The sequence below is a fragment of the Syngnathus leptorhynchus genome, chromosome 2 (assembly GCF_054491065.1).
Source record: "Syngnathus leptorhynchus isolate UIUO chromosome 2, UIUO_Slep, whole genome shotgun sequence".
Taxonomy (NCBI): Eukaryota; Metazoa; Chordata; class Actinopteri; order Syngnathiformes; family Syngnathidae; genus Syngnathus; species Syngnathus leptorhynchus.
This window is the reverse complement of record NC_141196.1, coordinates 12,612,525-12,627,276: the sequence shown is the minus strand read 5'-3', so window position 1 is coordinate 12,627,276 and position 14,752 is coordinate 12,612,525. Positions and strand designations below refer to the sequence as shown.

The following is a 14,752-nucleotide window of genomic DNA, read 5'->3' as shown; positions in this document are numbered from 1 at the left end:
CCTAGGGGTTCGGCAGAGCGAGGTCGGAACACACCTGAATGTTGTGTAAATTCGTGATGATGCATATCTGAACTGGTCTCGCAAAGGCAACAGCAAAAGTCACACTGATTTGCAGGTATGTCATGTGTTGTGAGTTCATGCATTGTGTTGGTTTTGTTCTTTGAACAAGGTGATGTTCATGCACGGCTCATTTTGTGCACCAGTAAAAGACATCCATGTCTTGAATAAAAAAAAAAATAATAATTTTCACTAACGAGGGGTTCGGTGAATGCACATATAAAACTGGTGAAGTTCGGTACCTCCAACAAGGTTCAGAACCACTGTTTGAGAGGGATAGATGAACCTCGGCTTTTTAAGTGACGGGATATTTAACATAGTAAATCACCAGTGAAAAATAAGAGCATGACATCTATTTGAGGCCCATGAATCAAATGTTGCTATCTTATTGTAAGCTGTAGGGCTGGGGTGTGAAACTTATTTTCATCACGTGCCACATTACAGTTATGGGAGCCCTCAGGGGGCAGGTTATAATGGTGAAACCTAATAAATGTATAATCACTAGAAGAGAAATGGTGTAAAAAAAAAAAAAAAAAAAAAGGTGGCTCTTACGTATATTGGTTTTTATTTTCATGGTTTGGTTTATATTTTGTCCAGTAAAAGAACAAAATGTAAAAGAAACCGTTTATCTTTTGTGTCAACAGAAGCAACCATTTGATTTAATTTTCAATTTTGATTTTAATTTAATTTTGAATGAAAAACAGTGAATGAATGAAAAACAGTGCAACAAATTTGGTCTGCGAGCCAGAGTTTGACACCTCTGCTCTCCCATTTGTCACATAATTGCCCTGCAATTAATTATCCTAAATTTTTTTTGGGGTTACTTGGAAAAATTCTGGCAAACTTTAGCAGGCACTTAAAATCGTGTGGCGGGCCGAATCTGGCCCTCTGGGCTTGACTTTGTGATCAGCCTTTTATGGAGGCTAGGGGGGTGGGAGTGTTAAAATGTAGGAAACTTGTAACCCGGTGAATGGTATAATCCGGCGGCTTCGCAACACTTTGACTATGCTGTGCTCAAAGGGACTGTCAGAAGGGTTTAACTCTGCAGGCAAGGAAAGCAGCCGCCATCCCGCCTCACCGCTTCCCGGAATCACGTTGACGGCTGACTACGTTCTCTTGTGGAGCTCCTCAACTTGCGGGGTCCTTAGCTCCAATTTCAAGCTTCCGTGCGCGGTCGCTTATCAGTAAAACGATTACGGCATGAAGAGCTTGAGCAGTATCACCAATATCCTCCGCAGCTCTTGACATCGAGCTGCCAAGCTCTCTTAGCGACTCGGATTCCAGATGGCAGGTTGAACTACTGCTGCCACAACCGAGCCTGCTGATCTTTTGAGGGATAGAGGAATATTGTAGCTCCGCCTTTTATACTTTTTCCTCAACTATTTAATATTAGCTTGACATCTTCACGGCCCTTGTTCATTAGAAAACAGCAGACTTGCTGTGGGGCATATACAAGTGAGCAGTAGGCACAGAAATAAACAGCAATCACTACGTTACATTAACATGCTAAAGAGATTCAAGAGTGATGAGGGTAAAAAGTCAACAATGGAATTATTACCTCAACAGCCTTTGACTGCTGGCGTGTGAAGGGAAACGGAGCTCATAGCTCACATGGATTGTTGTAACTTATGAGGGATTGCTGAAAAAAACCAACAACGGAGTTCCGTGGAGAAGTGGTGCCATTTAAGCACATAGGAAAGGCCTTCTTTAAGTTCACTCATCCACGAAGGTCTACTTTTGATTAATTCGAGTTACAGAAACTCAAGTGAGTCATGATGTTTCCAGCGACTTGGCGTCCACATCAAACATCTTATTTATGCTTCCAAAGCATTGAGACAAACTGCAGATTCCGCATGAGTCAACGCTGAACCGCTGACCATGGAGTCATCTTGAGCTAAACTGCTTTAATCAGAAAAACAACAAATTGAACGATATTCCGTCATAGAGCTGCTCTCTATAATGGAAATTGATCTTCACCTCAATTTACCATAATGACATTCTCTGTGTTCTCTAGTTTTACTGGAAAAGGTGAGGAGGCATAGAAAGATAACTAGATGATTTTTCAAGACAGCCTCGCCTGGATTCTTCAAATGGTGCCAAAGGAATTGAGTAGAAATGTCATTTGTGTTTTTAGGATATATTGCCTGTGATAAGATGGCAAACAGTCCAGGTGAGCCAGCTTGAACCACCAGCTTGAGTTGCCCACCACAGCGATAAAAGTGATGTAATCTCATTGAGGTAACAGTTTCACCATAGCACCATTATAGTTGTTTACTCCACTTGCTTTAATAATTCCTCTGGACAGCCTCAAACAACGGAATTCACTTTAGAAAGTACAGGTTGTCAGGAATCGACCAATTAAAATTTGCAAAGATCCCCAAATCTGTCAAGTCTCCTGACATCCCAGGCTATACAACCAGTCAGTCGTTCGCTCTGCATTCAGCACTCATTTGTTCTGCAGCCCTATCGTACTCTGCCAGAGATGAAATATTTAAGCGCTCCCTCTCAAGCAAGCACAGCGCAACAAAAAGCAACAACCCCCTTCCACTCGCTCCCTTGTACCATTAAGGGCTAGCTAATAGATGCGGATTGATCAGTGCGTATAGAAGGTAGGATGGGCCTTTTTCTCTTCCTGTGGGTCGCCAAAGGCACTCAAAGAATTCATTCATTTAAAAGGTAGTGAAGAAGAGGACCAATTTCTTGTCAGAAACAGTATGAAACTCAATGTCGTGCTTTGATTACTTTGAAAATAGAAGCACGCTGCCACCACGATCAACCATACTCTGACCCAAGTACAATTTAAGGTGGATTTATTTGACATATTGCAAGGCTTAGTTTCGAATCCCAGTTTCCAACTTAGAATTTGTATTTTACGCTTCATCAAAACACATTGAATAGGAAAGCCGAAAATCATAGACTTGGTTTTTTCTGATCATTAAGCTGCCGAATGCGTCCCAAAAAGATTCGCTTTGGGCATGCGCACGTCAACTCGGAGGTTGAGGCAAGCGGTTGTGGTATATACGCCACATCAGCTAATGCGGCTTAACACGTTCCAGAGTTGCTTTTTAATCAGCAATCATCCCCTTTATAGGGGCTAATAAGACACTTTTAATAAGTATTGTTCTCACAAACCGATTACAAAGGAAAGATGGAGAAGTAATGCTAATTCTTAAGATCTCACAAGATTGACACAGAAAGGTAAAAGTGCGATCTGGGTTTTCAATATGACGATATCGATGATAATATACATTTAACGAACCTAAAAATATGACATATTATTTAATAAAATAACTTTTTCACGTGTCAATGTAGGCAAGCTCAATGTACTCGTATCTAATTAATTGTAATTGTAACGACTGGAAACCACTTCTACAGCCAGTAATTGCACCAAACCTAAGTGTGAACTTTGATTACACGAGGAAAATATCACATTGCTAATACTCTTAAATCCTACAGCAGATCAAGCATATAAATCAAAAGGCCAATACTGCTGAGAGTCATTTGCCAATGGCACAAACCCAGACAGGATGTTCATTCAAGGAATCAAATCCATTTTATCACTACGCCACAGATAACCAAAACGTTTGCAGGGCACTGGAGCGTCTGACTGTGACATATAGTACTTTAAAAAGCATTAATACAGAAAACCACTTTTCAAACAATTTATGTGAGTAACAACTATAAATCATAGTCTAAATTATGATTAGGATGGAGTGTGTGTGGGGGGGGGGGGGGGGGGGGGGGGGGGGGGGGTTATTGCCAAGAAATCACACCTTTTCGATTGAGGGGCAGTAATCCAATTCCACCAGATCTTGCATTGTTTTAGCTGGATAAACTGAAGGGAAGAACTTTAAAAAAATATATATTTAGGGCCAACAAATCTATGAGAAATCTTGGAACATTCAGTCAAAAGGTATAAAAACTGCAACTACGTCTCAATATATCAGTATATCGAATGAATCAAAACGGGAGCTTCCTCTAATAACAGACCAAGTATGTATGTCATACGGAGGGAAAGCAAGACAATTTCATCAGCCCTTACAGCTTGACAGCCCAACAATCCTGCAGAATACTTAAGGTAGATTAACTCCAAAAGACATAAACGCAGCCAAGACTTTCATTCAAGAGGTAGCGAAGCACCTTTTCCCTAAACGCTCGTCGGCCAACAACGCTGCGGGACATCTACAATATCGTAAAGTATAAACACTGGAAGCTGAACGCAGTTGAGCAGGTTAATGGGATCACTTCAAAACAGTAACGATGCTAATGAGATCCTGTGAGACCACACAACAACAATAACAAAAAATTGGGCTGATCCATGCTTAGGAAATCAATTTTGAGCATCTCAATCCAACCAGCCAACATTTAATATAGGGTGTGGAAAAACCAACTCATACAGGGATCCAATAATCTATGCATAAGCAAGACTGCAATGTCAATCAAGATAAAATGCGTATAGAAAAAAAATGATATCATTTACGCAGCAAAACAAATTACACAGCATAATAAAACACGAAAAAATTGAAGACGCGCAGTTAAAGGACCCACATGACGATCAGTGATCAAACGTTCCCTGAAGTGGTGCAGTGTGAACGGGTACAAGCCCGCAGAAGTCACCCGAGGGCTCCAGTGAAACCCAAACCATTGAAAAGTTATCAACATGTACCTGTGTACTGCAACAGAAACATCGTCCAAAGCGGCTCCAAAAGATGCAATTTTGTTTCCCTCCCCCTGTTTTATGTGATCGTCCTCTTGCCGTCAATAAATCCCCGGGATGGAGACACGGTTCGTCGTCCCCACTTCGCTCCGGTCCGTCCGCGCTGCTCGGCAGGCTGGGCTGCAATGACAGCACAGCAGCCACCCCGCGCGCAAAAAGAGACTCCTTTTATTTTTTCCCCCCCCTGCACCCTTTCTCTCTCTCTTTCTCTCTTGTCTGGAAACGCACGTCCCACCCTCACGACAACGACGTGCTTCGGTGCCAGTTCGAGCACATCCACCGGGAGAGAGCGAGAGAGAGAGAGCGAGCGAGTGAAGCACAAGACGCCGGCGACCGAAGCTCTTAACGCGGGTGGAGGGAAGTGATGCACAGACGCCCTCCCCCTCAAAGACTGAACTCTCTGGATCGGATGTGTGAGAGAGCGAGAGAAAGAGAGAGAGACAGAGAGAGAGAGAAAGAGGGGTAGGAGGAGGCTTTGTAATTCTCATGGCTCCATCCAGCCATGCCTCGAGAAGACGCTGCGTGGACGCTGTCATCAAAAACTCAAATAGTTTGGGGGGAAAAAAATGAACAGAAAAAAAAATCACCTTACTTGCGTGGGAAAAATGTTTGGGGGAAATAAAATCAGTGAGAGTAGCCCGTGTCTAAAAACTTTTAGAGGTAGTCGTACCTCACTCTGCCAGCTGGGGGATCAGCAGCATGCAGATGATCGCTCCAATGCTGTCGGAGCAGTGTTTGACAAACTTTGAGCTAAGGCGCATTTTGTGAGGAGAGAACTCTCATTGCACTTCACCGAAAAGTATACAAAAAGTGCATCCACACGTCGATAATGTGGCTTCTGACATCTTATTGAAGAGCATGTCATTCTTGTGCCTGTCACTTCAGTTACTGGCACGAACAGATAGACAAATGCACATAGGCTACAATATTGGAAAATAATTATTTTTGGGACCAGTTCGGTGGAATTGCATGATTTTCTGTGCACACGAGCTGTGGATCGCAAGTTGCGTAAATCAAAAGTTTTCAAAATTTGAATTCATTCCATGACCGACCTCGAATTATTTTCTTTTGTTTGTATACTGGGCATTTGGGTTTCAGATCAAAAGATGAATATGAGACAAAAAATATTCAGCTTTTGTTTCATAGTCTCTACATGTAATGTGTTAAACAACTCAGATCGCAGTGCTTTTTGTTTGAATCGACACAATTTTCAGGAGAACAAAATATTGGAACAGACATTATTCAAATAATTTAAAGGGACTACCGTTTAATAATTTGTAGCATAAACCTTCCTTGCAACAACTGCCTGAGTGGCATTCTTCATTTCCAGGCCTTTAGTGCAGCTTCTTTCCATTCTTCGTTGTTTTTTCTCCGTCTCATCCTCAGGAGATGAAATGCATCCTCTATTGGGTTAAGGTTTGGTGACTGACTTGGCCAGTCTGAAATATTCCACTTTGTCCCCCATGATGAAGTTTGTTGTCTTGTTGCATGATGAAGCTTCTCCTGATTAGTTTGGATGCATTTTTCTGTCAATTGCTTAATAAGTCATTCTGCTGCTACCATTTTGAATTACATCATCAATGAGGACTGGAAGGCTAGCTTGGATTTTGTTAAGCAGTACAGAGACGAGCCACTGATGAGACCAAGATTAACCTTTACCAAAGGGATGGAAAGGTCAAAGTATGGAAAAAGAAATGATCAAACCCACACAAGCTCATCTGTGAGGCTCGGTGGAGGTAAAGTCATGGCTTGGGCTTGCACGGCTGCTTCACTCGTCTTTATTGATGAACTATGAAATTAAAGCTGGAACTTTTGTCTCATATTCATTTTTTGATTTGAAAGCGACTTCAGTTAACAGCAAAAACAAACAAGCTGACCTTGCCATTCCAATACTTCTGAACAACCATTCACTGACACCAACAATGCATTCCAATTTATTCAACCTTGGAAACATTGAAAAGCTCTCAGTGTAAGGATTCAGCTACAGTTCACTGGTTCACGTGAACACACCACCAAAAGGCACAAACAAAATTGTGGCGCATGCTTTTTTTTTCCTAAAAAAACAACAACACAATCTCTGCAGGGAGGTATTATCTCTCACTGTCTTGCTGATAGATGCTAACATAAATACAATGCAGCTGACAGCATAGTGGATAATGACTCGAATGAAAATGTCCAGAGAAGCTTACCAATAAACTATTCTGACTGCCTGACCTTATTTCCTTTTACTGTGCCACAGTAAAGTGTCTGGATGTTAAGTACTATATAACCAACACAAATTGATGAAACATAAGATTGCATACTGACAGAATTAGCACTTGATGGATAATGACAAGGGTAAAAATGGCTAGAGATGTTCCCATCTCGTCCCTCTCAGGTATCTAGAAACGATGAGTGGTTCTAGTCTATTTTAGTTTGATTATGGTAATTTGTTTTTATACTTGTATGATAGTTGAAAATGTTTCACCGGTCACATAAACATTGCCTGAACTGTGTACGTTTTATGATGGTCAAAATATGACGGGTTACTGTATGTGTTCCAACTTTTATATGCGAGTAGTGTATATTTACATATATAAATGTGGATTCAAACTCAAGGACAGTGCCTAAAACACACACAAGCTCACACAGAAAGGAAAAATACAAAATCATATAAATATTAATGTACAAATGCAGGTTGCATAGTTCAAGTCAAAAAACCTTGGTCAAACTGAGAATCAAATTATTCTGCCCACTGCCAGACCAAAAGGTCTTCGACCGCATTTGCTATACACTCATTTCCAAGGTATACACTTTTGCTGAAGGCCAGAATACTGTCGCATTTTCCACAACTCCCTCCAAAGCGGAAAAGAGCTCGCACTTTGCAAAAGTATTGTTTCTCAAACAAATCATGAAATGTGCTTGGCAAACACAATGTGTTTCTCCCCACCAAGTGATCGCCGGTTAAGCGGTGAGGAAAATAGGTTGGAGATTGCAATGAAGACAAAAAAAAAAAAGTTACCTCAAGCCTCCGCGTTTTGACAGGATAGATTTTCCCCATGTTTGACAAAGAGAAAATCATAGAATCAATGCTCAGTGCATTGGGCTCAATAGTATAGAGTATGTCCAATATACGTAGTATAAAGATTTAATGATGATGAGAGAATGGGCTTAGAAAAAATGGATTCATTTTGCATAAGGAATGAATACAATTCAGGTGTTTAAAGTCAACCAGTCACGGAATTCATCATATTTCCCACCTTGCGATGGGTAAAATAAAAAAAAGTTTGCCTTTCAGTTCCACAGCAGTAAAGTTGATATTCACAAAACGCCAGCAGCAGGTTAAGCGCCATCTATTAGGGTATTTTGAAAAAATCCAAGGGCAAGTGTGGGTCAAACCAACAATCTGCCCTTGCTCAAGACGGCAAAGTTAACCCGCTCAGCCGTTCGTACCTCCCAGACATCTTATTGAATACAAATATCTCATATGAACTACACAAGCACATTCACACACGCGCACACACACACACACAAGATAGGCTGACTTAAACAAAGTGTTGTTGGGCATTGAGAACCAAGAATCGAGTGGAACCGGTAAAACTCACTATTTTTTTGAGGATGAAAATTGGAATCGAGAATTGTTAGGAAGCGGAATCAATTTGAAAAATCAGAATCAGATCTGGAATCAGAATCGGAATCAAAACTGGAATCAGAACTGGAATTCTACAAATTCAAGCAATGCCTAACCCCAATGAGGCCCACGTCTGACATATTTGGACGACATCATAGGCCTTTGAAATATCTTTGCTGAATTTGCTGTCTTAATTAGATTAACTGAGGGGAGGGAAAGAAAACATGGACATGCTGTACATGTTGTGGATCCTCCCAAGTGGAACCCAGTCAATTCAGGGTCCACTTGTTCAAATTTAAAAAAGTTTTCCCTGTTAGAAATTACGCAAATAAATTACTTTCAGATTCAAACTTCCATCATACATTCTTACCGCATTAAATTTAAATGATGGAAGTATTTAAAAAAACAAAAATGCCATAGTGTGTACACGATGGGATTTGCTGACGATTGTAAATATTATCCCTGACAATGATGGTTGTTAATGCAACTTGTACCATTTTTGGGGAATTTGATTATGAAGCATCCACTATATCTGTGTGACAAGGTGGGGGGAAAAAAAAGCAAAGCCAACAATTGCTGGTGCATGTTTTAATCAGAAAAAAACATGTCATAAATAAACTGACTGCTTTTCAGGGGAAACAAAAATTCAATTACCCTTGTCAGTCGGCAGTAATGAGTAACAGCCCGTGCGTGCACTCATTCAATTCCAGGAACCCTCGGGAACGATGTCTGGATTGTTTTTTTGTTTTTTTACAACGGCGCTTCTGTGTGGCCTGTTAAGTGTAGCAAAAGCAGTCCAACAGAACGCTAATTTGACTCAGAAGATGAAAGCTTGCTTTTAGGTGCATCTGAGGGTGCTGGGAGTGGTTACACGCTCCACCCCATACAATGCTTCTTTTTTTTTTAAATTTAAATGCCTGACTTGAAAGTGGAGTGGATACGTCATTCTGGCTATATACAAAAATAAACAAAAACAAAAAAGCAGCAGTAAATCGTGTGATATATTGTAAAGATTAAAGTCAAACTTCAGAATTCAAACACTTAAGTCACACATTTGGGAATGGAAAAAACTATTTGTGAAAAATACTATACCTGCAAAGAACCACAGGCGACATATAGAAAATTGACTTCAATTCTGCAAATTCCAGTGAAATTATTGGGTTATCAGTGGTGGCTTTGGAAACTGTTTCTAGAGGGAGCTCCACAAGTATCTAATAACAGTGCAAAAACTGGCTAGCTGTCTTGCTCTTGCTCGCTTGAAAAAAAAAAATGAAAGAAAAGTTTGCGACGCTAAATCTGCAAAATATAGCAATAAAGACGCCAGGTAAGGAACGTTGCGTAGCCTTTTGCCTGGTTGCATGCCCTCGGTCATCATGGAAATGAAAGCTCACCCTGATCAAGCGATTTGTGTGCTCAGTGTTCATCCTTTGTGTATTTTGACCAAAAGAAAAAAAGGACTTGTGTCCTTTTACTCCACACTTATTGGAAAAAAAAAAAAAAAAAAAGAGAAATAACTCAGAACAGGAAATTGAATTTCACTGTGACAAAGGACACTCTGTACAATTTGGGCTATAAGTAGAATCTCTTTTACAGAGCTCTAATAGAAAGGTCACATTACAGTCGTAACAGAGGATTTAACATTTATCCGCCTTTCACTTTCACACAGAACCCAGCAAAGCAGAATTCCTGCAATCAGCAAATTACGGTAGCTCACTCCTTTTGCGTATTGTATAAAATATTAATGGACAAGGCCAATGTAGTGGAATGCCGCGTTTTAGGTATTGCCTTCTACACAGGAAAAATTATGGCTCTCATGCTACATTTTGAAGCAGAAAACTGGGGGGGGTAGACTATTTCGCAATCAAAAGTTTCCAAAATGTGAGCTTTTAGGGGCGTTGGTAAAGTCTCAACAATAATAGTAAAAAAAAAAAAAAAAGTACACTGCATAATGAGAAAAGCCTCATCTCTAAGGCACAACAGATTTTCCCCAGAGGGGACAAAAAAGGTTTCAATCAATCAATCAATCAATCAATCAATCAATCAATCAATCAATCAATCAATCAATCAACCAATCAATCAATCAATCAATCAATCAATCAATCAATCACATTCCTTCTGCAGTTTGTCTTTGACATGAAAGATCTTTTGACACTGCACTTAGCACTGCGCAGTACGCTGTCCATTGTATATGTGCTGCCATGGTTCAACAACACTGTGCCATGGTGCAGAGGACGGCAGTGCATGATTTGGCAGAAATCGTAAATGTTCAATTTGGGTGGCATCGCGCCGTGATGATATCTCGGTGCCTTCAATAGGATAAATGATGCCCGAGTGATGACATCAAGTGACTTTAGCGTCGTAGTAGATGGAAAAAAACACAACGTAGTGTCCCCAACTCTTGGAAAAAAGACAAATGTACAGTGGTAAAGTGGTACAGAAGCATAGCCGTGGACAGGAGTGTGTGGTTTCAGCATTTTTAACAATAAAAAAATATATAGTAGATATACACATGCTTCTCTTTGTCTACCACCCTTGCTCCTCTGTATTATAAACAAAGCCATGCTTCACCCTGCAATAGTAACAAATACAGTTAGGGTTAGTCTACTAAAAAAATTCTACTCAAAAAGGCACTAGGCTACTTACTGTTGGGTCGCTTAGCAACCATCGCAAAATATCGGTAAGCTTGTGCAAAACTGTTGTAGTGACTTCCCGCATTCTACCCTGCAGTGCACGTTCTTGCGACTCAATGTGATGTGGCCTCAAATTATTGTTACCACTTTTATGAGCGTTAACAAAACATGACGCATGAGGTGGACGGCTTTTCAGAAAGCCTTCCCCTTTACACTTCGCCTCTGCAATGTATCATCGAAGGCTAAGTTGGTTCATTCTATTAGAGTTTCCGAAAGCGGGTAGCTTACTGTATATTTTGTACATTTGAACTTGTGATCAGATGAGAGGGCCAACGCACTGTACTTTACACATTAAAGCAGAAACATATAGTTGACCCAGTTGGATCTCATCTGGTGCTTAACCCATTTGTTGCCTTAAAGGGGAATGCTGACAGAATGAATAATTCAGATCGAATTACTGCATATTACATGGAAGCGCGGCCTCATCTGTGACTGTCGTGCTGCAATTTTTACATGAGACGAGTCAAGGGTAATTCTGTTTCTTAACTAGGACGTACTTTGATTTTCCCTTTTCTCCAAGATGTCTTTTTTCCCCCTGCCCTTTAAGGAGCCCTTAGCCAAATCACGAGTGAGCGTGGAGTGCTGTATTATAATGCCATTGCCAGTGAAAGAAAGTGGGAGGGTCCGAGTATTTTGAAAGTTTCCGTTCATTTTAAACAGACAAAACATTTTTTGTTATCCATTATCAGATCAATGCCTGCTGTTTGTTACTAGAGTAAAAAAATGACATTTGTTCCGCTCAAAGCCATGCAGAAATGCACATCTGTTCCATTTTGACCTCTATCATCCGAAACCCTTACTTATGTAATGACCTACCCCATGCCTCTTCATGTTCCCCGCATATTGACGGATGGCGAACAGAAGATCATCCAGACGGAGAAAAAGGTTGAGGTGACTCCCTGGCTTAAGTCACATCTCATTAAACAGACTTTGAAGTGTCCGGCGCGCTTGGTGAAATTTAATGAGTTGTGGCGCAGTAACAAGGCTCCATAAAAAGTAACTGGAGCTAATGTATTTTGAGCAGAGGCTCCATGATTGCCACACTTTTTTGGGGAGACCTTAGAGACTGGGCAGATATTCCAAGTCTTTGGTGACAGCGGCATCTGTTCTGGCAACTGGATTACGCAAAATCTTAAAAGGAGGCCATCCCTTCCTAGAGAGTTTGCCCCTCAGCCTGAATATTGATGCAAATGGCTCTCAAACAACTGATAAACCCCCTTGCTGCCTCAGCAGTCACAGCCAAAGATATGTACAGTACTGCCCCACTACTGCTTCATGGATACGTTTTTCTTTGGTTACTCTACCTACCAAGCTGTATGCAAATGTTGCAAAACAAACAACATGCAGCTGTTTGATTTGGGCATGCACAAAGCAGTTGTGCCAATCAATTTCCAAAGGCTGGTGAGCATTCATATTTTCAATATTTTCACATTGGCAAAAAATGGAAATAGGAATTCCCCTTAACAGAGTCCATCCACGTCATTCAACCTTGATGAACCATCCAGACGTTTATTACTCTGCTTACGTGTTGAAAGCCAGTTTATACAACTTCAACTAGATTTGTAAACTTTACTAAACCCTTTGACTTGCAGTCTCATAAGCATTTCCCACAACATTTCGTTTTTTTCTTTTTACAAGTGTAGCGTAAACAAGTTAGTAACTTAACAATAATGGCAACATCAGTGGCATTATCTCTTCTTTTAGTTTCATGAAACAATTAGTAGACAAGTGAACTGCACTTAAGCAGAGAATTTATCTTGACAATATGAAGAAAATATACATATATACACGTGTATACATGAAACACACACACATATACTACATATACTACACACACGTATTACACACACAATAAATATACAGCAAATCATTGTTTTTTGGAAGGTCTTCCAAGAAACCTTTTTCTAATAATTCCAATTATACACAGAGCGCTACATGCAAGCGTCTACATTTCTTTCAGCTTTCAAATGATCAGTAGTCTTTCGTTGGCTATGCAGCATTATACAGTATGTTAGTCACAATCACAGCTGGATGTTCACTTGTATGTTGTTCTGAATCGATAAGTAGTCTCTTTTTATACGTCTAAGTCAGGAGAGCACAGCACATTTGTGACAATACCCAATCCCAATTCCGTTCTTTGTTGCAATTTCATGACTTACAAAGCACGTTTGAATCTTTTTTGGGTCCCACGAGAGCATTTTTTCTTTTATGAATAAAAACTTCTCATTTCTTCCCATCAGCATCACGATAATATCACATTAGATATTTTGCATTTGAAAGATCTGGCATTAATCCATCATCCTGATTTATGTAAATAAAGGGTAGAAGATGTTTGTCTGACATCTAAGGAATGCAGTATTGTTCATCATTGAACATGCAAAACTACTTTGTTCATGGAGATAAACAAAAGTTTGGAATGGGCATTACAATCATTTAATTGATCACATCTGGATGCAAAATGGAGTGCACCACTTGGACAACATGAAAACAGCCACGGGATTTTGAGTCACACCCATGCTGCGGAACAACTCTTCTGGACAGCATTGTTAATACAACACTGACATGGAAACTGGAGTTAAGAAAACTCGGAGAAACTCTATCATCCATCAAAAAAATTATTATTTGGAAAAAAATGAATTGATTGGTCAATTTGCTTTTATTTATTTTTTTGCTGAGAAAGCATGAATCTGCACGCAAACAGGAACACAGAACATTCGGCGAGAACTATGCATGAAAATGTATTCTGCTCAACATTAAAATAAAAACAAAACCATCATTGCTAATGACAAACAATTGGGTTTGAAGTGCAAACAATTCTTCAAGAAATAATCTATACAGCAAGACACTCAACAGCTTCACACAGACTGACCTGAAATGAATATAAAATCCTCAGTCTTCACCGGCAGAGGCGAGAAACCTGACAGGCGGCTAATTAAACCTGACCCAGTGAAGGCAAACAGCGGAGAAAGTGTGTGACATAAAAGCAAGACGAAAGCAGAAGGCTATGAGAGAGCGAGCCGAGCAGACTAGCAGGGAGGAGGAGAGGAGAAAAGGCCAAGCATCAGACTGAGCGCTCATTATCGCCACCATATTGTGCTGCGTAAGAGTTATGTGAGAGGACAGTCATCTAGAAATGATCAACAAAAAGGGTGCCTCTAAAGCGTCTATTCTCACTTTAGTTTTTATCTGTCACACACTCTAAAACCATTTTCCTTTGTTTTCTCAGAACAAATAAAGCACCGCATTGTCGTTTTTCGAAAGAGGATCACGTCAACATCTGCACTCGTATTATTCGTTCTCTTCTATTGATTCAATCGCAAAAGAAAATCTGTTCTTATCCTCTGCTAGTTTTGAACAGCCAAGTAAGCCTAACTATCATATTATCACTGCCCAACAGAAAGAATGTAGAGTGTTCCCCTACCACAATAATCCACGAACCCCGAAAAAGGTTCCCTTAAAAAAAGACAAGTTGAGTGCTGTAGCGCTAAGAATATTGGCATTGGTTGTTAAGCAACCAACTATTATTAGCTGCATTGAGTAGGTCAATCAGAATATGGAGATATTTAGTTTTCATCAAACAACAATAATGCGATGAAATCAAATGTAGTCTAACTGTACATTAGTAGTCACTTGAATTGCTTTCGATAGAGATTGCTTTTGTAGAGAATGTGAAAACAT

At 40.2% G+C, this 14,752-nt stretch overlaps 1 protein-coding gene across 4 annotated transcripts in view; it reads right to left on the bottom strand.

The window, feature by feature from the left end:
- Positions 1–14,752, bottom strand: part of enox2 (ecto-NOX disulfide-thiol exchanger 2) — a 142,413-nt gene that overhangs the window by 94,598 nt on the left and 33,063 nt on the right. The gene's annotated exons all lie outside the window — the stretch shown is intronic.